This window comes from Chrysoperla carnea, chromosome 4 (assembly GCF_905475395.1).
Source record: "Chrysoperla carnea chromosome 4, inChrCarn1.1, whole genome shotgun sequence".
Classification (NCBI taxonomy): domain Eukaryota; kingdom Metazoa; phylum Arthropoda; class Insecta; order Neuroptera; family Chrysopidae; genus Chrysoperla; species Chrysoperla carnea.
In genome coordinates this window covers 37781027-37806464 of record NC_058340.1, presented here as the reverse complement: position 1 = coordinate 37806464, position 25438 = coordinate 37781027, and the positions used below count along the sequence as shown (strand labels likewise).

General features: G+C 27.5%; 1 protein-coding gene across 1 annotated transcript in view; it reads right to left on the bottom strand.

Annotated features, from left to right (window-relative positions):
* LOC123297941 (dipeptidase 1) overlaps positions 1-25438 on the bottom strand; it is a 317369-nt gene that overhangs the window by 112562 nt on the left and 179369 nt on the right. Inside the window, exon 2 of the mRNA XM_044879779.1 lies at positions 19443-19488. The gene's annotated coding sequence lies outside the window, so the exon portion shown is untranslated. The remainder of the gene's footprint in view (positions 1-19442; positions 19489-25438) is intronic.

Here is a 25438-nt window from a genome sequence, read left to right as displayed (position 1 = left end):
ACTATTTTTCTAATAATATAAACTGTAATAATAATATATACTACTTGTTATGTATTCAATATTAAAATGCGTTCACACGTAAATTGTGCATGATCATGATCATGAATGATCACGTTTACGTATCCACGCCACGTACGTTCAGGTGTTTGTAAATCGTTATGCTAACATCAGCAACAATATGTAAGTATGGAGTACCACGTTAAACTTTTGTTCTTTTTTCATAAATAAGAAATTTATCGTTAAGATACAGTTTATAATATATGTTTTATATGTTTTGCATTTATATGGTTGCTACCTAATACAAAATGAAAAAAAAAAAATTGTATAATTTTTGTTTTTAACTTTGCTTTTAAAGCACGTTTATTCCAATTTTTTCTTTATTGAAATATGTATAAATGGGATTGTCTCTAATAAGTTATAAACCGGGCAACCCATAACACATATTAGCTATTCACGATACTAGTGGATTAACAGCAATATTAATGTACGCGTTCGAAATTTAGTGCGTTATCACACGTATATCGTACAAAACTTAACCTGACCAACCTTATCTACATAACTGATAATCCCATATTAATACATACTTTAAATTTGCATCTAATGTGTGCCGTCGTGAGTAAACATTGATGTTTACAAAATAATGATTCAAAAGATGTTGTTTATTTTTTTATAAGGAACTTTTTTTTCATTTAAAATTTTGTTCTATCTCTAACGGTTTACAAGATGGGTCCTACGGATCCAAGACACAATTGACCTATGTGACTCAACGAACTCAACCTTACTTTTTACGTCCTGAGTACGCTGTAAAAATTTCAACTCGATGTCTTTTTTCGTTTTTGAGTTATCGTGTCCACAGACGGACGGACAACCGGAAATGGACTAATTAGGTGATTTTATGAACACCTATACCAAAATTTTTTGCGTAGCATCATTATTTTTAAGCGTTACAAACTTGGGACTAAACTTATGTATATTTCATATATACATGGTATAAAAATACTAAATTAATTCATAATAATGCTAGAATAACGGCAGAAATATATTTAATAAATTTTAGCTTTCAGTTTTCAATGTGAAAACCATAATTTCATATCAGAAAAATTAATAAAGTCTAAATTGAATTACTTTACTATACACAATTAAAATAACAAACAAAAATTAAAATTCGTTTTGAATAAAACTTCTCTTGTTGTTCATTTTGGAATGTCTTTTTAATACGCTTTTGTAGTAACCTTTCAATTATATTTTCATGTTTTGTATACCTAAATAGAGAAACAGCAAATAGACTTAGAGATGCTGACAATAAATATTCAAAAATTCGTTACAGTATGGTAGTCAAGTTTATAGATTGAATTACGTAGTTAATTAAAGCAAATTGATATTCACAGCGCTGGTTGTCGGTACGTAATCGAAGGGCTAGTAGAAGATTCAGTCAACAAATAAATTTGAACAAGCGAATTCTTGCAATGAACGTAACTTTCGCGTTTGCGAGTAGTTAGTGCAGCTTTTCTATAAGGTTCGATTCATATAGTTCGATGAAATTCCAAAAAAACAAACAAACTATTTTTAGATGGAACTTTGTTATATTATAAAAAATGGAATAATATTGCTGATAATGGTTTAAACTACGGCTGCTGCTTTGACAAAATTGAGGTGTTCGAGCACGTTGGATGAACTGATAAGCTTTGTATCTATAAATAAGCCGTAAGTGCTCTGTTTTTAAGATTATAACCACACGATTTCCTGCGTTTTTGGAGCATATGTTGTAAGTGACTTCCAAGTCATGGACTTTTTGCCTAGGGCACCTTAAATAGCACGTTGTCATAATTAAGTTCATTGTAGCTGGTCAATTTTTCAAGTTTTAATCAATAAAATTAAATTTGTTTACCTGGCCTTTTAGTACTTACCTCGCCTTATAGTCCTCTTCTAATTTAACTTTTCGTCTAAGATATTCACCATAGTAGAATAATAATTGATTACATCATTGTCTGTTCCCTAAGTTTTCCCACAAAAAATTGGAAAATCAACTTACGTAACAGACAATAAGGGAATCAGTTACTATTTCACTAAGTTGGATAGATGGAGTTGTTCTCGTATTCAAGCAAAGTTTTTAATTGAAAAAATCAAAATTTTAAGCCCTGCGAAAAGTTCATGCTTATTCACCAAATTAGTTTACACAAGTAAATTCGTGCATATTGCATGAGTATGTATACCTAGACTTAGAGATATTTTTTATTCCAGAACCTTATTTTTAACTAACCATTTCCCTTCTGTTTTAATAAAAATCTAGGCAAACTTTTTTGATAGTTGAAAAAAGCCATGATACCACCGTAATTGTGCTGCCGTTTTATCGTCCTTCGATTACACCATGGAACGGTTTGAAACCAATAAATGGTTTGAATTTGATTGTCAATGTCTCCATGTCTAAAAAGTAAATGAACGAACGACAGACATAATACGTAACACATTTTAGGTACTTTTGTTTGTTATTTTAAAATTGATATTGACGGTTAAAAAGAGTAATATTAGAATATCACTTTACATTTTGTTAACATAAACCACAAAACAAAATTGTTTTGGAATATACATATAAATTATTGTGGCATTCGATAATTTTAAAATGTTTATGTATAGAGATATATATTTATGTTTTATAAATTATTTTTGTTTGTCTTGTCTGTCAGTGAATATGTATAGAATGGTAGATAAATATTACTTGTAATGAATAACAAACGCACAATGTTTGTATGTTTGATTTTTTTTATTGTACATTATGATTCGTGAAAATTTATCTTACAATAACCTGTTATCAATATGCTTAGCTGAACAATTTAAGTTAATATCTTAATTGTCGTTTCCACGACTATTCAGTATGTTTGAAAACATATTTGTAGGAATTAGTAGAATATTTTATGGGTATTATTATTTCGATATGGAATCTTAATTTTTGAAAATGAAAGACAGCTCGTGTTCATCGCACATAATGTCGCTTTTGCCATGATACGCTTCCTTGGCGAAACTTAAGCCATTGTGGATTTAAAAAAGATGGTTTTACATACAAACTTCTATACTTTTCTTCAGTAACTTATAATTATTACCACTCCTTTAAAACTTTAAGTATAAAGAATGAATAAATGCACGTGGGTGAAAATTTAAAGACCTATCCAAATTTCAAAGAAATCCATCAACGACTCCTCTTTTTATATATAAGGAATACAAATATAACATTGGAAACTAAAATCTTGGACTATTATTTGCGTTGACTTTAGTACATATATTATGCTTATCGAAACAAATAATGCTTCGAAGAATGCTGTGATTAAGTGAAACTGAAATAAAAGAGAGGCTTAAGCCATTAAAATGTTCTGAAAATTGAATGTTTAGAATATGATTCTGTTTAGATATGATTCCACCTGAGATAATTATTTGAATGAAATACTGCCTTTCGTTCCGATATTGGCAGCAATTAATAAACATGCTATACATAATTTTAACAATGTTTATCGACTTTAGGGGGTATTTTCACTTTTATTTTTTGAAATGGAATACTTTTTTTCTTAAGATATTGATACCATCGCCTTAAATACCTACTTTATTTTGAGATTTGTAAATAAAAACAAGTCATCATAATAATGTTGAATATTTATATAGTTTTTTAGGTAATAAGATAATTTTTCAACTTCTGCTGGTAAATGAGACATGTCTTTAGGCAAAAGGAAAGCTGATGAGTTAGTTGTTTGAGGCACCGTGGAATAATTTTGAAATCCTTATTTTATAATATTATGAATGAATACAAAACCAAATAGTTGCGGAAAAGCTCGTGGTATCGAGGAAATTTTTCGAATTGCGTTGAATTATCTCCTAATTAAGTCGTAATGAAATTTTACGACATAGAAAATTGAAAAAATTATATATTTTTTGCATGTATCCGATTGATTCCGTATACTTTCTGCTTATTTTACGATGATAGCAATGGTTAGAGTTCTTAGCCTATAAAGAAAATTAACTTTTACCGTGTTACAAGTGGAGTTTTACATAAGAAATAGAAAAATTTAATAAGGCTGCTACATAAATTATACTTATGTTTTCTGAAATCAGAACTACCACACAAATGTTATGATATTACCGATAAATTAGACATTAATTAAAACCTGTTTTTTTCATAAAACTACATGTAAGCTATAATATAATGTATTATATAATATTACTTTTTGCTTATTTATGTGTGTTTGACAGTTCTAATATAAGAAGCTGAGAGAATTATATTATTTTGAATGGTAATGGTAAAATTGTTAAAAAGAAATCAATATAATTTCCTTTCACACAAAATCACACTTGTTAAAGGAAAAAATGTAATTGAAATTATATACATATTACATATAAAATATAAGAAGAAAAATAAAGTTAATATAACTCCAAAAATAAATAATAAATGTAAAAGAAGGAAAATTGTATTTTCTATAAAGAAAACATTGTATAGAATTTAGCATGTTCACAAAAATCGTGTTCACTGAACATTAAATATAACAGCTTGCGTAAAGAAAGCAACAAACCAACCGCAAAGAAGTACTACTTTTCTACAGTCTATGCACACATATAAATACAAATTGTAACAAATTATAATTTATTACGTGCAATTATTTTAATTTATTTAATGCGTTTATTTTTCGATAACGATTACATACAGTGATAGTCCTTTCGAGATAAAGTCTTTGAGGTAAAAACTTGAAAGATGAAGAATACATAGGTTGATGTTTTTGGAGTGAAAACTTCTTTCACCGATTTCATAATAATAGTTTTTAGTTGCGGTTAGAAATGTAATTTGGCGATCATCATGATTCGTGACCTTGGAAGAAACATGCATCTCGCGTAACAAACATTCCCCGTAACCTCCTACCCCTAGCAGAAATCATATTGCATATACTTAACTTGATGTCTGTAACCTTACTAAGTTTAGTCCCAGGTTTGCAACGCTGAAAAATATTGATGCTATGCAAAAAATTTTAGTATAGGTGTTCCTAAAATTACCTAATTAGTGCATTTCCGGTTGTCCATCTATCTGTCTGTCTGTCCGTCTGTCAGCATGATAACTCGATTACGCAAAAAGATATAAGTTGAAATTTTTACAGCGTGCTCAGGTCATAAAAAGTGAAGTCGAATTCGTAAATGAGCAACGAAGGTCTATTGGGATTTTGGGGTTTCCGTAAACCATTAGAGATAGAACAAATGTTTAAAGGTAAGAAATAATTCCTTATAAAAAAAGAAATAACTTTTGCTTGAAACTTTTTATCGAAAACAACAATGTTTATCCGTGAGGACGCAAATAAGTTTCAAATATTGTATGTATGTATTATATGGAAATATCAGTCATGTGTGTATGTGATGTATGTATCTTTCTTTACTTACATGACGTAAAAAAAAACAAACGATTTCGTAATCAACACTGTCTATACATGGTATTTAAACAGTTAACTCAGTCAATTGTTTGTTTTCACTTGTTTTAATTAAAATAATTACTGAAAAAAAATTTATAAGAAAATAGTTCACGGCCGATCATTGAAGTTTGGCAATATTGGATACGGTCAGTATTTGGATGGGAGAACGCTTGAGAACATTGTGTGTTACTGGCTTCTTACTATTGATACTAGTTTTTTTATATCCATTGTATATTTTCTAAATAAAAATTTAGTTTGCGAATATTTATGGTTGCGAAACTCCAAGAGTGGTCACTGGATTGACTAAATTATATATAATAGATCATCGTTTAAGCATGTTGATAAAAGAAAGTAATGTTTGTATATTATATTTTTGAAGATGTTTTACGATCAATGTATGACAGGAATAAAAACGATGATTTGAGAACCCTTCAGCATAATGCTACTTGAAACAAATTACACAACACATTTTTTTTAAGGACTCGTTATACAATTTTTATATTATGCTTATGGTGTTTGTTACATTATAGCAAAACGTACAGAAAACACAATGTAAGACGGTTGTTATATCTTACAATAATAATAATCATAATAATCATAATAATAATATATTATATTGTTGTACTCTAACATTCAAGAATAAAGTGACTAGGTCTGTATTATATACTAGCAGATACCCGCCCGCTTATCCCCACTACCGCGACTATCGCGTAATAGCCTTCACTTCTCTTGCCCTTTTTTATCCTCCCTTCTGTTCACAATTTTATGGGTTTAAGGTTTTGAGTAGGTACCTCTAACTTTTTAGAAAATGAAATTTTGCCTCTGATACTGATATTGTAAGTTTAAATAGGTGAAATAACTTTTAGAATTGGTTATGTACTTAATTCAAAAATGACGAATTTTCACGCAAACTAATATCCCCTTTCCACTCTCAAAATTACGGAGTTTCATATAAACTTTCAACCTCAATTAGACCCTCTTAAAGAATGCATTTTTATGAAAAAAGTAAAATAAAATTTTGTCTCAAACCATGAGCCCATACATCAAGTTTTACATTTCTAACATCAAAAATGACAAAGTTTCATATAAACTTCCACCCTCCATTTGAAATTTTTGAAAATAGTAATACAGGAAAATTTTTGTTTTGAACTACGCTCATATATCATTTTTTACATTTCTTACTTCAAAATTGACCAAGCTTCATACGAACTTCCAACACTCATTTTACCCCCTTGAGGGATGAATTTCCGAAAATTTTCCTTTCTCAGTACCCACTTACGTTACTTAAGGAACGTGTGTACAAAATTACATTCTTCTAGGCCACGGGGTTTCAGCTGTGCGTTGATCGATCAGTCTGCTTCCATTCTTATATATATAGAGTAGATATAATACATTATGTATAAATATGGAAGTGCTGGAGAAGAAAAAAATGAAAATGGAAATTTTTATCCAAAATAAACACTTTTTACAGTTCAATAACATCAAATTGTGCGTGATTAATGGATGTGTTAACAATACATAATATGGTACTGTACATATTATACATATAATATATGATGTATGGATGGTATTATATGTCTTATATAATAAGAATTCAATATATTATATAATTCAGATTAAATGACAATTTGGAATATAATTATGTTCTGAGATACATGAATTAATGAGAAAAGCTGGCCGTATACACTCAAACATGACTTATTTATCTTCTAAATAAAAATAATTTGCTCATAAATGCTGTAGTTATATTTATGAGACAATCAACTTTTTAACTGCAATTAAAAAAAAATCAAGAATACGCCACAAAGTCACATTCACGAAATCTATTCAATGATTAAAATAACTGAGGCTGCTTGGAACAATAATACAATTAATATACTATTACCAACAGATACCCGCACACTTTGCTGAGCAATTTCTCCTTTAAAAACAAAGACTATCACGTTATAGTCTTCACTTATTATAATGCCCTTTGTTCACAATTTTATGGATTTTATTTTTTTGGTGGGGAACTTAATGATATTCGCTGACATTGCAACTTTCTATAGGTCCAATCACTAAAGGAACCTAATTTTTATACTTTTTGGATCAAAATTACCCCATCCACCAAATTTCATCAAATTCCATAGCAAAATTTTTAAATCTCCAATTTCGATAAAACTCAGAATATAAGGTAAGGTGCATTTGCTGATTGGTCGAATAGTTTTTAAGATACAGACTAAAATGATCCAAATATTGCGATAACTCAGAAACTCTGCATCCAATCACTAAATTAACCTGATGTTTATACTTTTTGGATCAAAATTACCACACCCACCGCGTTGCCTCAAATTCCAAAACAAAAATTTTTCAAAACAGTCCATCGTTGCCGAAATTGAAATTTTGTAGATAAAACCAGTGGCCAGTAAAAAGAGTGGAGAATAAAAATAGAAATAATAATAGTATGATGGAACACATAAAATGTGACCCTTAGGAAGATTAACTCTCTCTCTCCAATCTTACTTATGCCAAAATGTGTTTTAAAATCTGATTGAATATTTATTACACCTTAGACCATAATAAACACATTACTTTATTAAAGATTGATGAAACAACTTCAAAGATAAAGTATGATAAAATAATATTTATTTTTATTTTCGATATGAAAATGACACCTTTCTTTCAGATAATTAATAAAAAGTGAATGAAATACGACTAAGGCTGCAGCTATAAACTAATATCGCCATCATCTCTCCGCATAAACATGTCAATATGAACGTCACAATGAGATATAAAGAGAATAAAGCATTTAAGATGTATTAACGTAGTCTATCTACGTATTCGGATACTAAATTAAATTTACTTCTGGTTGTCTGATTTTTTTTTCTTCACACAAAGAATGTTATATGTTTTTTTGACACAATTTTAATAGGTTAGATATAGTATTTATCTTTTCTTTGTTATGTTTACTGCATTTACAGTACACAATATACAGGACGCTAAAGACAGTGCTATGATGCAAAATCATTTTTAACGTCAAACCCTAGTTTTTGGAACTATGTTCCTTATCGCACGTTATCGTTCAGATTTGATTGCTGATTGACAAAAAAAAAGAAAAAGACACCAAAAACCAACTTTTTGCATCTAGGTTTTATGGGAAATTAAGACTTTTTCAATTGATTAATCTCGCCATGAATTTTGAGAAAATACAAAAATATTTTTATAATTTGATTTGTCAATTTGTATTTTTTGTCAAGATTTTTGATTCTACAATTAAAAAAATTGAGTGGTAAAATTATCTTACTTTAAGAGTGACATTTTTTACTAAAAATCATCGATTAAAGCGATTGGGTGCTAGAGTAGTTAAAATAAATTTTTGTCGAGAATTAAAAATGATTTTTAAATTAGAAATAATAATGAATCATACTGTATTTGTTATAACGAAAAATATGACATGTGCTTGTAACAAAGTAAAGCAGTAACTTAACGATCTTCTTATCTTCCGCTCCTATTTTCTCTCAAGTATCGTTCAATTTTTATTTCATTTATTATTAATAATATCTAACGGACGAAAAAAATTATTATGTTTTAAAAATAAGAAAAAGAAAAGAAGCTCTCGACAACCAAATTATATAATGCAGTCTTTTTTGATCACGCACATAACTTAAGTGTTTATCTCTTATATTTTTATTCTCTCGTGTGTATTATTTCATACATAGATTATTTATTTCTTAGCTCATATTTCAAAGAAAACTTAAAAAATTAATTATAATACATTATTAAAAAAAATAAGATGTGTACAACCATATGACTTCCTTGTACGTCTAGTTTAAAAGGATATTTCTATTTAAATCTAAAAATCAAGAAATATGGACATCGTTGCCTGCTAAGGTAGGTACAAAAACATCTTTTACAGGTGCGTCTAAGCTAGTCTAGAATTTCAACATTAATGGAATACAAAATAGTTTTTGAGTTTGTCAAGACAAACATAAATATAGCAATTTGTAAACTTCTAAATGTCTTGTCAACATCATTTCCGTACTTCTTATTTCAAGAGATAAATAATAAATTCTTCCAATATTCTGATTATTATAGGAATTTGAAATAAGTCTTTAGAATCTTCCATATTTGCTGTTTACTGCTTAAGTTAAATGATTACTGAATTTGATATACTGTGCATCGTTAGTATCATTAAATCTTTGTAAATGACACTGGACTAAATAAAACTTGCTAAATAAAAACAAATACGATAACTTTTCTAAAAGTGACATGGCACGCGCAGTACGTCAAGACAAACTTTGAATTTACTTTAAATGTTTCTGCTTGGCAAAACTTTGAATATAATTGAAGCTGCGCATCATCAAGCTACTTTATTTATTCTTAAAATGAGCCCGGGCTTAATACAAAAGGTGTAATTATAACAAAATGACGTGCTTGCAATAATTGTGTATTTTAAAAAACTCTAATTCTTTATACAAGGAAGTAAAAATAAAGGAAAAATATTACAACGATTTAGAAAAACTTATCTATAAAAAAGAAAAAAAAAGATAATGATAATGTAAAAACTGTCGATAAATATTTTATAAAGAATAATATCATATTTCATTTTAATTATAAAAGTTTTATCACTGAATTTATTTTTTCCCTTGAAAATAAATTGTTGTAGAAGTCATTGTTTTGTTTACAACAAGAAACTAAAAATGAATATATATATCAGAAATAAATTTTGCATTACCTATTAATACTATTTTTAATGAATTGTTCATGAGGTTCTAGTTATTGATATATGTCAATCATTTGGACCTATTGTTAATGAGAGTAATTAACACAAAGGAACAATAACCAATTAGTGGTTAAATTTACAAACAATGCACACTATCATTATTATTTTATACCATGTGGGAAATTTTATTTAATGAATTCATGATCATAATTCTTGGGAAAATATATCTTCCAACGAATTTATTTGTTTACAGTAAATTAAACTTCATCTAAGTCCTCAAAGTTGATTTAAAAGAAATTCATGTGAAAAACTAAAACGGAAATAGGATAGCACACACTTTTATTAAACAGTATTCGCCAGAAAATTTTTCAGTAAATTAATATAGTATATAGGACTTGGCAGAAATATAGTGGAAAATTATTTATCTGAACTTACTTAAAACTTCAATTCGCGTATAATTATTTATTCTTTAGTTCAGTAAAAACAAAAAACAAAGTTTAAAGAAACCCTCATGAAAAAATAAGATCTGATTTGTGGCATCGTAGCTCTTAAACTGATGAACCGATTTTGAACTTTTTTCGGTGACGTTAAAATCAATTTTGACGGTAATCTATTATTAATGGTGACAAAGGCAAACATTAATTATAAGAAAGTTTTTAGTTTATTCTAGAATTTCAAATTTTTTTTTGCATTAATTTGGTTCCATTGAAATGAAATTAAACTATCTTACGGCTTTTGTAAATGAAATAGTTTCATAATGTTTACGAAGTTGGTTTTAAAAACATAATTTTATAATAATTCAATACATTAGCCTCTTTTATTTAACTCAGATTTATAAAATATAAATAACAATAATATTTACACAATAATTTGGTCTTTGAAAAAATATAATAAAAAACAAATTTTATTATTTTTAAAAGTATTTAGTTAAAAATATTTTCGTTTTTATACGTTTGAGGTTATTATTTGGGTGTTAAAATACATATTTGGGATTAAAACTCTTGTTTAAATATATTTACGTATATATATAAATGTTTTAAATTCGATAACAATTTCATGCATACACCTGAGACCATTTTAACTTTGTTTTTCTATATAAATTGAGTATAAAAGATCACAGGTGTATAATATAATGGTAAATATTTCCACAAACATGTGGTCAGAAAAGAATATACATTAAAATAACCAAAGATTACTACTTTTAATATTATTTGAATATTGTTTGTGTGCCTAAGTTATGTAGTTATTTTGTGTTTGTTATCAAATTATGGTGTCATAAATATTTGAATAACGTTTTTATGAGTATTCTCTAGTTATAAAAAACTAGTGGTTATCCGCCCGTGTCACTGGTAAATTTTCGGAAAATTTTTACACCATTTTTGACTCGTTTTCCCTCTTCATCAAACCAGGCCCTGTGACTTTAGGTCTGGCTTCTATTTCCAGCCTCAGAGCTTGGTTCGGCCGAATGTGATTGTTTGCCTTTAACAATATAGAAGCCAATTAGAAGCGTTTTTTAAACAACTATATGTGTGTATACATTCACTCAACGTAATCTTCCTTTTGATAGCTAACATGATAAATTTGAATTTTTACTTTTACTGAAAATAAGGGAGCAAAGTGTCCAATATTTTACAATTTCCGCAGTAGTCTAAAGCCAATGTTACTGCTGACACCATGAAAAATCCAATCCAGTATTTGAAATATTTTTCTCTATTCCAGAAACTATCCAAACTACATACAAACAAAAAACATCAAATTTTTGGTCTGTGTGATATTACTGAATATAAAAACCAAAATTTTCACGGCTAAAGGCGATCTGAATTACGAATTCTTTGATTTTAAATTTTTGTTGTTACGAGAATCAAAAGAAACGACAAAAGTGAGTCAGTTTAATATGTTATACAGCATGTTACCCATGTATCCCGCATAAGGCTACATTACATTTTTTTATTAATATTGTGATTTTCGAAAAAAATAGCTTTGGTAATTCCCCATATTTCAATTTTTCGTTTACTTTTCTAAGTCAATTACCACACGAGTATTCAATTCACAGTTATTTAGTAGCAAAAGTTATTTCAAAAACTTACACAATTCGAACAAACTTCAATCTACCGAAACTTCAAGTTAATAATTAATTGATTCAGCAAGAAAAATAAGAAATCATAATGTGAAAAACTACATAAATCACTTTTTTGTTTCATTTGAAACTTTTAAAAATTGTAAATTACATGAAAATACTTAGCAAAATAATCTACCCCGACTTTACTCTATACAAGGGCATGACTTCGATGGAAAACGGGATAGAAAAATATAACATGTCTTTCATTAAAATTCTATCGTAATTTATTTTACGGTAGTTTTTTATTTTTTATAAATTCTACTGTATTTTCAACAGATAATAATTATATACATTGTAAATTGGCATGATATATCTTGGTTATGAGATTTGATCATTCATTGTGTTATGAGAAAATAAATAAGTTTTGATTCGATTAAATAAATGAATTTACAAAAATAAAAAAAGGATTTTTTAATTCTGTAGCTTTATATCCGCGTAAATAAAAGTAAGTGCGTTACATAATTTTCAACAAAAAATATCTAATATCGATAAACAAATTTTGTATCATATTTATGTTATGCAACATATGAAGCTCTTCATACCATACAGATATAAAGGTGGTTGTAAATTGTATTAACGTATTGTGTGTCAGAAATATAAACATTTATTTATTCTATGTATTTGAACTAAATCGAATGTATACTAAATTGTACTATATTGTACTGTATGTACTGAATATCAACACCGTCAGCCCATTATAAAGTAAGAATTCTATGATTATTTAGTTATTCGAGCTACTGGTAATATTACAAGGAACTTCTAGACGGCTGAATTTTTGATATATTTTTCTTATCTAGAACCTGAGTTTGGTTAAAATTTTTGATTTTAAAAATCCTTTGAAAAAAATTGAATATAAATGTAAGTTTTAATTTCCAGGTAAAAATTAGGTTGCTTTACGAGCGCGTATGAAGTTTTAGCTAACGCAACCGCTTTTAGAAGGGAGATCTACAAAGCAAGAAATGCTTGGCGTTACCTACAATACAGGTATGGCATAGATAAAAACTTTAATTACTATGTTACCATAAGCAATATTACAATATACAATAGGGCTATCCACCAGAAGTATTATGAATATCACCAACCAGTATTGGCCTGACGTCCATGCTGCATTTACTTGTCCGTCATAGCTACTGCTTTTATTACTATTCTCTCAATACAGTACACAGTATGGCATTCACACCGATTCTGACTAGTAATAGTAATATCCACAAAATAATTCTTTCCGTGTATCTCACTGGACTGCTGGGGTATTAGGCATGCCAAAGGAAAGTTATACAAAAAAAAAAAAGCAATTTGTGCCAAAAGATGAAAAAAGTGCTGAAGGATAAAAAAATTATATTTATTAAAGTCTCTTCTCTTTGATCTTCTTCACTTTATTATCAAGTACTGTTTTATTAATTGCTACTCTTAAACAAATATGATAGTCCAAATAAAAAATACCATAAAGGAAGATTTCTATTTAAGCCTCTTGCCACAGTTAATTATTAAATTTTCTTTATTGTTTCCATCAAAAAAGCACATGAAAAGAATCTTTAAATTTTTACTGTACTTCATTGTCAGCTCACGATCGAACACATTTTTATGTTTTTTTCTATTCTATGCATCACTTGGTGTTAGTGTAGGGTAGTGGTTGTATGACCTACTCTATCGAGCAGTATAGGTAAAAGTTTTGCTGTTCGTAAACGAATTCTACATATCGTTTAGTTTGGTGTACATAAAATATTTTTAGAATAAAGTGTCATTTTTTTCATATCGAATTTAGTATATACGAATTTAAACTTTTGTGTCTCTTATATTTGGTTAAGAAGTCTAATGCTATGAATTCAGATTTTTTTTAAAAATATGTCTGGGTAAGATGCTCAGTTTTGCAAATTTAACATCTTTTCATATTTTCTTTTAATACTTCAAGATGAATTTTAGTCTATTTAGTTGTAAAGAGATAATTCATGATCCTAAACTCTTATTAGATTTAAAGAGCTATATTTGTATTGACGAAAAACCCCTCCAAATTTGTAGAAAAACTAATTTAAAAAAAAAATTATTTTAAAAATTGAAAATCTTTAGAAGTATGCAAAATAAAAACGTAAATATATACCTTAAAAGTGAGTCATTGTTGAGTGTTACCATAGAGATTACATATAAAACTCGATTTTACAAGAAATAGATGGACAGCAATCTTTGAATGCTAATAAATTCTTCGTTTTTTAGCAATTTTAATATAACTTTCAAATTTTGTAATGGTATCAAGCCTACTTTTACATTTTTATGGGTAATGTGGCAAATTCGTTATAATATGTAAAAAAATACTTTGCAAGAAATAAATGGTAGAAACGCAAGGAAATTATATAGAATAGCAGATGTTACTATGCACCATACATTTACTTGCGCTGCCACCATGTATTTTATCTATTGACAAACATACAAATAGGTCTGTTTGTAATCGTAACTTCTGCATTGACTTACCAATTGAGAATAAATTCACACAACTGTTTGTCTAGGTGATGGATCTTTTGTCTATTAAGGAACGGTAGTTTAAGTATTACTACCATATTAGAAGCTATAGAGCCGGGAGGGTAGATAATTTAATTTTCTACATTAAAGGATATTATTATTTTTGGTCTAAAGTGCACGGTTATGGTGACATAGCCTATAACGATTTACCTTCAAACGGAAGCACTTCCGCCGCCTATTTTGTAAGGATTTTGTGCATTTACTTTCAGTAAGTGAAACTGGAAACTATTTTAATAATAAAATAACTCCTGTAATTTAGTGTATTAGGGGCAAGATTAACTAGTTTCTATATAACCTGTAGTATTATTAGACAAATTATAAAACGATAAATTTGACAATATTTTTTTGTGTCAGTATATAAATAAGTGTATACTTATGTAACTATGGAGTATAACAATTTGTGATGTTCAAGAGGTAAATTGTAGTACTGCCATTATACGTAGAGAGTTGTTGTAACATCAACAAAAAAAACTTTTGTACATATGATGGAGTGACGATTATATAAATTGATGTACCAAATCACTGAACAGTAAATGGGTGGATGGATGTTCAATTAAAAAACTGGAATTTTTAAAATTGAATACATACATAATCTGACCTAATTATTTAATATCATTAAAATTGATTACTTTAGTCGTGTATAATATTCAGTTCGTTCCGGTAATTTTATGAAACATTTTAATCCGAAGAGCGTTAAAACTGATTGAAATTGATTAACATTTATTTTGATTTGTGCAAGCAAAATCTATTTATCCAAACTCAATATGTATTTGAAAATTACCATTTACTATTTTTGAAGTAATTTGCCGTTAAATCCTTTGAAAAAAGCAAAAACTTTAATTCGTTCGGATGTGGAATGGTGTATATGTCTTTTTTAACTACAAATATTTGAAATATTCGTCGTATTGTTAAAATAGAATTATTGGATACTTTGTATGAGCCCTATAAATGGTTTCAAATAATAAAAAAGGGTCAATTGTTCTAATCTTAATATATGAAAATCTTCAAAAGTAATTGAACATAGTCATAAAAATGGATTTTGCTTAAATGACTCAACTACCCTAAAGTTTATTTCCACACAAATCATTAAACATAGTATTTTAACCAAGTGTTTGTCGATTCTATTAGGAAATATTTTTTAAATTAATTCTGAATAAAATATTTGAATAGAAAATAAAATATACGGTAAAATACTATCAAATAATTTTCAATTTCAAACTTTTTTACTCTGGGTTCTATTATACACTATTTTGTATGCACAAATTTTTGTTTTTTCGCAAATGGCATTCTAATATCAGAAACAAACCAGTGACGAAGTATGGAAAATATTTTCAATTTAAAAGTTTTTTGTACTCGTATCTATTTGCACTGCATAGGATTTTTAATATTGCTTTTGTAATGTTTTACCTCTATGCACAAGGTATATTTTTTAAGATTTCTTCTCAGTTATTTACTTATGCTATTACTGTATTTAATTGCAAAACAGATCCTGGCTTGATATCTAGAAAATTTAGCACTTTTAGATTACACAATGTTTTGATATAATGCTGAAACACATAAGACATGAATAAAATCTATTGCTTTGAAGAAAACTGCAAAATATGTCAGTTACGATATAAGCGTTGATGCTTTTACTATTTCAAAAAGCAATATTACTGCTTGTCTGCATTCAACGAATGGCGTGTTTTTGAGATGTCGTAACTAGCTCTTAATACCAATTTTAAATAAAATATAATAATTTAAAATCGGACTCCTGTGTGTATTCATTTTGAATGACAAAATGCGTTTTTTCAAAAATTTACCCTTAATACCTGAGATTCAGGAAAGTAACCAAAATTTTGAGAGATTGTATGTAAATAGTTTGTGACGTGCCGCTTAATGTATCGAAATTAGATGCTCTATTCAGAAGTTAGACAATAATATACATTTGTGACATGAAATTCAAAATTTACGTAATCATAGACGTTTTCAGGTGTCTAATTATTGACTGATTATTTAAAATATAATAACACCCAACTAATTTTCCTGGGTGGTGGTAAATCACAAAAAGTTTTCGTCAGTAAAATGCATTGTATACAGTAGTAATATGAGTATTTTTGTACGATAGTTCTTTTTTCTCACTAAAGAACTATAAGTTTCATTTTATTAAAACAAAAAACAATGGGTATAAATATTGAAGCTATACAAAAGTAAACAATTTCTATTTAGTATATAAACTTTTTGTTTCATATATTACAACACAAAACTTAGATTCCTAGTACGTTTCAGAACCAAACAAACTATATTATTCACACAAATACAGTTTACACGTTTCACAAACTATAACAGCATACAGTTCCAGTACATGTATAATATTGTATACATAGTCAGTCCTTTGTCTAGTGAATGAATGTATGCTCAATAAACATGTAATATATATGTACTTAACTTCAATTGGAAATAGTATCATTTATGTCGCAATAATAATATTATTTAAAGCATGTTGGGTAGAGAGAGCTAGTGGTTGAAAATTTTATCTGATTTTTTATACAGGATTGTATTTGATACAAATAAAGTCGGTTTGATTCAATGCACTTTTAACACGATATGGCTTTTGCTAATTATACTCTTTAATTTTCAGAATTTTTCGTATATTGTTAGGAACATTTATGTGTGAAACAGAGATGTCAAAAATTAATTTTGCACAACATGTTATCATTTAACATTTTTGTTTCGTGATTGAACATGTCCAGAAAAGTTTACAATTAACGTTTAAAATAGGTACAAAATGAAAAATTTAAAGAAATCTTGCTCCTGAACGGATGAATTGATTTTGATCTTTTTGTGCGGTAGGTAATTTGATGGGTAGAATGCCTATTTATGTTCTGAGAAAATCAGCTCATCTATTTACATATATACAGTTACACATATGCACAGACTTGTTAAATTTATAACATCCCTCTTTTTTCATCCGGGGCTACAAACACATAGTTTGCAATAGACAAATTTTGTATTTAGAACTTAAAACGAAAATTTCTTTGTAAAAATTATCCTGAATTTTTAAAAAGGAAAAAGGAAGGACTTCTCATGATTTATAATACAGCCTGTATGTGGATATATTGTTTTGGAAAATCATCAAGCAGTAATTTAGATAAGATCCAAAATTGAGAAAATGTAAAAATCTTTTTATATAAAATGGAATTGTGGAAGTTATCAAGTTACATAAAACAGAGATAACTTAAAGTAAGTAATGAAATTTTTATTTTATGTCATATTAAATATCTTAATTAAACCAGACGTAATGAACTCACATATTGGGTTGAATACTAAATCAAAAGTATGCCTTTTTTAAACTAATACTACAATTATTTCCTACAGTAAAAACTAAGGTAGCTATTAAATTAAATTCTTTAAAGAATCAAACAGATATTTAACTTCTAAAATTAATAACTTAAATTTTCAGAAAAATATCTTGTAAATAAAAAAAGTAAGCGCTATATTTACAATGTACCAAGGTACAAAGTAAGTTAGTTCCTACGAGGTGTCCAACGACAACTTTCTATCTATATTTCAAGAAAATCATCCGATAAATTAACCCCAGACTCCTTGAAACATAGCTAAGAACACTCTCGATATACTTCATCACTTGCATGGGTGCTACAATCTTATAGGGTAAAGGGTAGCAAAATAAGTATAAATTGGAAAAATATACAAAGACGGATTACTTTTACTCATCCAGATATGAGAAATAGGATCTCATTAAGCGTGTAGGTAGGATAAAAGGTTCTATATACAAATAGAAAGACAAGAGTAGAGAGCAAAATATTTTAGTATATTATTTCTTTATGAGTTTTTTGAATTAGTAAATCCGTCGGGTAACAGCTAATATGACTTTGTGATACTCTTAAATGAATTAACGTTAAAAAAAAAAACATTTTTGCACAATTCTGTCAACACGTTCAGTTAAAATATTATGTTTACATGACACACATGTAGTAGCTACACAGCAATACAAGTTCTACTATTCATACATCAGATTGTTCTTTTTTCTCGTTATAGTACACTGAATGCAAGTAGAAAAGGATAGTGTGTTTATAGTGCTAAAATAATATATTTTTCTTCTTACACCAAATTTAAATAGTGTATACGTTGAGGTAAATGAAGAACATACTCCATATGAATCTGCAGACAAGAAAAAAAAACATTTGTGTAGTATATTGCTGCAATGCCCCAACGGCATCTAACATAATATCAAAATCCATTTCTATTTTGTGTGTGTATCATTTTTTTTTTTTGTTGCATTCAGAAAAATACTTTTTAATGGTATAGAGTTAAATTGAAAATGTATTTATGTATATTGAATTACATGACATCACTTGTATTATTTTTTGAATCAAACATGTAAAGTAAATATAATTCACTGCATTTGAAATGAAAACGTTTCCATATTTTTTTAAATAATTTAAACCAGACATTACAGAATTTTTTAACCTAGGTACTTATTTGAATATTCCTAAAAATACACTGGCTAATTGATTTATCTCGAATCCTGATTTCTATTTTACTAAAGCATATGAAAAAAAGAACGTGAGTATTGTTCACCAGAGCTTCAACAGTAAAACCATACCCCCTCCTAAATTTGATAGTTGATCAGCAGTTCAAAGTATTTTTACTGCTTAAAATCAGGAAAACTTACGTGAATTGCTAGTCTTCATCAACATCAAATTGAAAATTTGAACTATCTGGAACAAAATAAAATTTTATTAGTAAGTACTATATTTTATTGCGATCTTTAAAATATAATATTAATTGCATATTATTATTTTTATAATTCGTAGTAAAGTAATATTAAATCAAAAATTTTAAGAAAATCCCGAAATAAAATCAGGTCTGTGCGATTCGTTTGTGGCATTGTAATTCCTAAACAGATCATAACCGATTTTGGTTTTTTTTCAAGCAAATCTGCTTATATGTAAGAATATCATCACCTTTTTCTTGTTGTTATCGGGTACGGAATCCTACATTCGCACTTGCACCTTAAAACACTCCCGATCAAATTACCTCTCACATATAAACAAAAATCAGAATTGATTCATTTATTTAGCTACGATGCTACAGACAGACACACGGATACAGAGATATTCAGACACGTTAAACTTAAAACGCCCTTCTTTTTAGTCGGAGGTTCAAAAAAACTTGCTTTCATAATTAATGATTAATAGTGTATGATTTTCAATATGACAGTGTACATAAAACCACGAGCCGAAAGATCCCAGAATAGAATTTTTTTTTTTTTAATATTATACTGCGTGTAGAATGTTTTGATCCATTTAATATGACTTTTGGAAAAGTTCTATTTGGACACGAAGAAAATTAAGGCCTAATTTTTTTTTTTTTTTTTTTTTTTATAAATTTTGAAAGAATTAGTTGACAAAACAATACGATAAAGTGATCAACGAAGTTTGTCAAGTATGGAGAGTTAAAAAATGGTGTGGTCTTTCCAAAACTTATTTTTTATCTTAACTTTTTTGACTTATTTACAAAACATAACAATTTCTTTCTTTTATTATACACGAAAAAAGGAAAAGGGTACAAAACCAATAATCATTACCTATTAGCCATTAAAAAGCAGGTAAATATCATAACAAAATGTTCACTTCATTATTGACTCATGGTCTAAAGGTTTATTGAAAAGAAAATTTATTAATTTTCAATATCGGCGCAATACTTCGATATTTAATGGTTTAGTTTTGAAAAATATGATGAAGAAAATAACAAATTTTATAAATGTTTTAGAACAACAAGAATAGCATGTCTGTTTAAGAACAGCAAGATTACCGTATGTTTAAATCCTACGAAAAATGTTTAAGGAAGTGTTGTTGAAATCATTAAAAATATTTTAATGACCATCTAAAGTTTATGTGACAGGAACATCTATGAAATATTTTACTCAAATCGTTTTTTCCTCAATCCTTTACTTTATACATCGGAAGAATGCAAATATACAGCATGGCAAACATGAAATATCAAGGAAATGTGAGAGTTCGTTTTGCATTTCTTATGAAAATTAATTATATTGATTTGATTCTATTAGAAAGTTGATTAAACTACGTTTGAAAAATAAGATGATTAGATAATTGAATGGCAGGATCAAAAATCGAAGGTTAGTTAGTAAATCGACAAAAGTGGATTTGTCACTCAAAACATTAAAATTTTTTGAGTTAGGTTAAAAATTTCTCTATACCAAATGACGGTACATTTTTCAAAAACAAGCTAACTCATCTTGTTTGGACTGCCTTAACTCAAAGTCCAAAAAGTCTTTCAAGTATTTTCAATTAATTCAAAAAAGTTAGGCCTCACAATTGGAATTTTGAACTAAAATTTTTGTTGTTGAGAAAATTGGAAAGATCACATACAAGTTTTATAACAAAACTGTTTTTATTTTTTATGTTTTCATGATAGTTTTAAAGTTACAAACAATTTTAGAAGAATTTTTCAAAAGAGAAACGTAAACGCCCGACAAAAAAAAGTTCGTGAAAAATTTTGTGACATGATAATGTTAATTGCAAAGTATACAATGTATACTATTATTGATTAACATTATGAGATTACACGATCTTTTCATATTTTTTTTGTCGGGCGTTTTCATTTTTCTTTTGAAAAGTTCTTTTAAACCTGCCTGTAACTTCAAAATTAGCATAAAAAAATAAAAACAATTTTGTTGTTTTAAAAATTATAAATGATCTTTTCATTTTTGCCAAAAAAAGGAAAATTTTTTTCTTTCAAAATCCTAATTCTATTTATTGTTTGGAGGACTTTGTATAAATTTTGTGCTGACATACTAGCTGTAGAAATGATTCATATATTATATACCATTTCCCTACATCCGATATAAACATGCCAACAAAATGATGTCCAGTATTAAAGTGACAGTAAAAAATATCTTTATCCCTTGCATTCATATAGGTATGTATATATGGTATGATATCAGTGAGAGGAGATAAACCTTAGCTTACGGACTAACCGTGACCAGCTTTACTATATTCGTAACCTAAGTTTGTGTTTCTGATAATGTCATCGTAAAAATAAGCATTTTAATGCTTGTCTGAATATTATTTGACAACCATTACATCCCGAAGGATTGGTAAAATATACCAAAACATGTAAATTTATATTTCTCATATCTCGAGATTTTGTTATGTAATAATATAAGGTTGATGGTATTTTTAAAAATATAAAAATTCTTATCTTATGTGAACATTTTTATAAACTTATTTTGTTGGAATAACATGAGTTTCATTTTAAGTATTTAGTTTTAATTAAGGTTATTTCTAGCATTTCACCTAAATCGTCCTTAACGTTAAATGCTGGAGCCTTGTCCCTAATTGTAGCTTTACTCATAATCATGAAATAAAAAAACGGAATAAGCTCCTTTTAAAAATAAAAATATCTGAGATATACGCGCTTTGGGTTGAATGGATAGAGAGAATCGCTCTTCAGAATTAAGAGGTCACCGTTGAATACGACGAATATAAAGCGAAATTTTTATTGACTGGAAATTTGATTAGGAACAATGAATAAAACCTGGTTTTGAAGGTTTAAGTATCCCAAAAATCAATTTAACCGAACAGGAAATTGCTGTACTCACAGGAAAATGCAAAAGTTTCATTTCATTCCAAAGTTTATACTGCTTAGAATCAGTAAACAAAAAACTGCTTTTATTTGAAACTCGGAGTACGACATTTTGAGAACAAAGCAATTTACTCTAAAATTCTTCTCGAAACTTTTAAGTAATAAATATTAATTATCCAAATTTTTAGTTCGATCAAACTATACAATAAGTAATATTCCAAACCAAAATCATTGAAATAATACCATGAAATGAGAACTATTAATTCTACAATGAAAAGAGAAGGATCAGGACAATGAGAAGAGAAGGCAAAAATATTTTTGATTTTTAATTTTATTGTACCACCTATCTAATCAACTGAGAAAATCGTGAGAAAATAAATGACCTAAGTAATTTACAGTTTAGAATTTTATGTGCTGCTACTAAGTATCATTTGTATTCCGCATCCTTAATTGAATAACTATGAGTGATTCTCGGGAATATTTATATTTGTTAAAAAAGAATGAATAGATTGAATATGAATGGAATCAAGTTATTTCAATTTCAAAATCAATTGATTTGGTAAATGCGACAATTATCAAAAACCAAAGATAATTTTTCGTTTGCTGAGAATATCTGAACCAGTTGAAATATCTCGTTCGTCATATTTTGCTTACTCCTAAAGAACTTACTTAATCTATAATGCAAATTTTATTTAATTTTAAAATTTGTTGGTATCAAATTTATTTTCAGTGCAATATAAAGAAAAAAAAATTAAGTTTTAAATTAAATTTGTGATAAGTATATTCTACACTCTGGATAAATGTAAATATATTTATATATATGTGGATTGTACTTTTTGTGTATATAATATAATGTTCCCTCTAGTATTTCACATACTTTAATATATCCTAAGGGATATAATTTGTGTGATTTACAAAACCTTAACGTTTCTATTTGCCTTTTTTTTTATCTACTTTTTGTTGTTGAGTGAATTACTTAATACTATTAATTGATTCTTTAAAATCAAATCTTGTGATGTAAAGTGCCTTTATCGAAATTTTTCTATAACTGCTCCATTTCGATATTTGAAAATTGTTCACTTACGCGTGAAAGAAATCTTTCAAATAATTCTAAAATTTATTATCATATTTTTGCCACTACAGTAGTTTTTTAATATTTCAAGAAACCAATAGTGAAAAATTCAGAGACACTTGTTTTCAAGTTTTGTTAATTTTCCTTCAACACTATTATAAACGGCAAAAATTGAATGATGCAAAATTATACTTTCTTTTTTTACAAACAATTTTTGACGAATCTATTCGATAATTTTATCAAAAATTATTAATTACCGCGAAGACCAGGGTCAAAACTTTAGGTGTTAAAAAATGTTGCCATTTTTTTTTTATTTTGAAATTTTTATATTTTTTTCTACCCCATAACATAACTTGTTCACTGTGTATACCTGTTAGACTTTAACATAAGTAAATGTCAAAGAATCCAATTTAAAACATATTATACTAGAGATAAATATCAGCAATTTACCTGTACAATTTAAAATTACTATAAAAATAATAAAATTTTCCATTAAACATTTTTCAATTCTTTTTAAATACAATTTTATTTGTGTATCAAATGCAATAAAAATTAAATTAACACAAATAACATTAAAAAAAAAAAAAAAAATAACATCGTTGAAAATAAAACTAAAAACAACGAAAAGAAGAAAAACGAGATAAAATGAAAAAAAAAAAAAACATTAAACGATTTTGTTTATCATTTTTCTACACATATTCGATATAGGTAAATATAATACATATTTTCAATTCTACGTTAAATGCCTATATGTAATGTTCCCTGATCAGTATTTGAAGGGCTACTAAAGAATTTTAGAGTTAATATCTTGCATGAATATATTTATATCAATATAAATATATTGAAGAAAACCGCAAAAAAAAAATTGTTGGAATTTGATGAAACTCGGTAGATGGGGAAATTTTGATTCAAAAAGTATAAAAATCAATTAATGATTGGATGCAGAGTTTGGTTAAATTAATGATTGGATGCAGAGTTTTTGAGATATCGCAATATTTAGATCGATTTAAGTCCGTATCTCAAAAACTATTCGACCAGTCATCAAATGCACCCGATTTTTGTACTTTTTTTGTCAAAATTACCTTGCTTAGTTACTTAGTTCTTTAGTTACATTCAAAGCATACTACTGACCCGAACTATAAGATTGAACCCTAACAAATATAATTTATTATATATATATATTACATTCCTAATGCGTCAACTTGTTTATGCAAGTTTTTAGTTAAAAAAGCAAATTTAAACCATACATCGATTCTTAGAAATATCTTGTAGCCACCCACACTTTTCAATGAGTTTCCATTAATACCATTCTCTATATATATATAGATGAATCAAGTTTATTCTTCTGTGTAGTGCGAATAAATTAAAACTCATTTCAGAGCATTGACTCCCTAAGGCCATTACATAAATCACTTTGATTTGACACCAATAAAATGTTTTACTATATTATGTTGCTTGTTTGTGTTTTTTGTATATGTGTGCTTCATTACATGGTTGACTTCAATGGCCATCACCGTGGGCCATATACTTTTACATACCTACCACACAAATAAATATATACCCCAGAATAAAGAGAAAAGGTAATAAATACGGTAAAAGAAAATAAAAATAACATATCAACTTCAATATTAGTAAAAAAAAACAACAACAACAACAAAAAAAGCACTTGTAAATAGAAAATTTAATAAATAAATCAGTAATAATAAAAAATAAAAAACAGTATTTAATAAAATATCAAGAATAAAAATATACAAAACACAAAATTATATATAAAAATAAATAAAGTAAAATTAAATAAAGGTTCTTATATTATTTATAGTATCATCACATGGTATAATAATAAATTAGGTTATTTTCATTTAATTTATTCATTATATAAATTGTATACAATAGGTTATTGATAATATAGAAAATGTCGTTTAAATTAAATTTAAATACTGTTTGAGGAAAGCGCAATTTTATTTTTAATATACAGAATGTATATTAAA